Here is a 1,769-nt window from a genome sequence, read left to right as displayed (position 1 = left end):
ATAGATTTTACATTATTGAAAACAGAAATGAGAATAATGGGTTCAGTTTAAATTCAAATACAGTACAGAACCATATTGATACATATTACAGCTATGTTCAAATTTACACAGATGCTTCCAAGAACTTAGTAAATAAAGTCGGTGTAGCTTTCATTGTTCCAGAGTTCAACATCAAAGTTAGGAAAAGAAGTAATGATGGACTTTCAGTGTACACAGGGGAAATGCTCGCAATATTATGAACCATTCAGTGGGTTGAAGAAACAAGACCATTGAGATCAGTGATTTGTTCAGACTCCAGTTCATCATTAGTCAGTTACCAGTGTAACCATTCAGAGAGCAGCCAGATGTTTTAATAGAAATTCAACAGACACTATACAGAATAAATATGATGGGTCTAATGATACATTTTTATGGATACCAGCTCATTATGGTGTTACAGGAAATGAAATGGCAGATAAAGCTGCAAAGGAAGCCACTAGAAATACATCAGTGGAGTTAGTAGTTAATTTTAGTAAAACAGAAATAAAACTTTTAATAAAACAGAAAATGAAGGATAAATGGCAAAAGCTATGGGAGGAAGAAAAGAAAGGACGCTGGTTCTATAAAATCCAGAAGAAAACTGGAGACATGAGAAGTCCAGGGAGGACGAGGAGAGAAGAGACATGTCTCGTCTCAGATTTGGGCGTACTGGATTAAACAGCACTCTTTATTTTAGGAAACACTGACTGGTAAATGTGAGTACTGTGGAGCAGATGAGACAACATGTAATGTCACACTGCAAAATGTATGAGGAAGAAAGACCACAGCTGATTCAAAATTTAAATAAAATTAAAGTAAAACTGGATTTAATTGATTTATTCAGAAATAATTCTAATAGTAAAATTTATCAGATAATCTTTCATTATCTTAAATCAACACAGTTATTGAAGAGGATTTAATCCTTGAGTGACATTTTGGTCCACACTCCTCACCGGTCGGTGGCGGTAATGCACCAATTTCGTTGTTTGCCAACCGCCAATAAACCTCAAAGAAGAAGAAGAACTCACTTTTCCAGAATCCTTTGCGGCAACATGCGGCTCTCCCGCCCATTGTGCGATATCCCAGCATGCTTTGCGGTAGGTTCGAGTTGAAGAAGCGTCATAATGGAGTCTGTCGGAGGATAAAGTGACAAAAATCTGACAAAAATCAAACAATCCCGTGAATTTAGATTTAAATAAAGTCTGAGGAGGTTCATGGTTCTTCAGAGAAAACATTTTCACAAGAATCTACCGAGTTAATGACAGCTAGATAGATAACTTCGCTGCGGAGACAGATTGTTGGTGAGTTTTTCAACGGCCCGGCCGCCATTTGAGTTTGTTACCGAACAGCCAAACCGGAACCGAGCACATCGTTCAGGCTGTAGACCGGCTTCTTTGGTTCAGTTCCATCCTTGCTCCTTCTCAGCTGCAGCGGGTTCATAAGGTGTTCTGACCGCACACGCTAACAGTTAGCATGTTAGCAGCGTTAGCGCTTCCAGCTAGCAGCGTTAGCATCGTGACAGAATGACAACAGCATGTGAGTGAAAGCTGTCGCTGTGGACACTGGGTAGAAGAACTGCGGGTCTTTAAAACGACTCATTCAGAGCTTGTATGGCACTGGATTAATGGTTCTGTTGGACACTGAGCCGCACGAAGCAGACAGGCCGGCGTTTGTTGTCCTGATGTTCCCCAAGTTTCTACATACGACTGTTCTCCAGGTGTTTCTGAGGATGGTTCTCCACCTACAACTGT

General features: G+C 40.3%; 1 protein-coding gene across 1 annotated transcript in view; it reads left to right on the top strand.

Moving 5' to 3' along the window:
• The first annotated feature begins 1,111 nt into the window (after positions 1-1,111).
• The window catches only part of wdr33 (WD repeat domain 33), a 26,678-nt gene continuing 26,020 nt past the window's right edge, over positions 1,112-1,769 (top strand). The window contains exon 1 of the mRNA XM_037681433.1: positions 1,112-1,319. The gene's annotated coding sequence lies outside the window, so the exon portion shown is untranslated. The remainder of the gene's footprint in view (positions 1,320-1,769) is intronic.

The sequence above is a fragment of the Nematolebias whitei genome, chromosome 9, assembly GCF_014905685.2.
Source record: "Nematolebias whitei isolate Nwh7 chromosome 9, NemWhi1, whole genome shotgun sequence".
NCBI lineage: Eukaryota > Metazoa > Chordata > Actinopteri > Cyprinodontiformes > Rivulidae > Nematolebias > Nematolebias whitei.
Note: the sequence above shows the minus strand (reverse complement) of the source record. Positions and strands in the feature narration are given on the sequence as shown.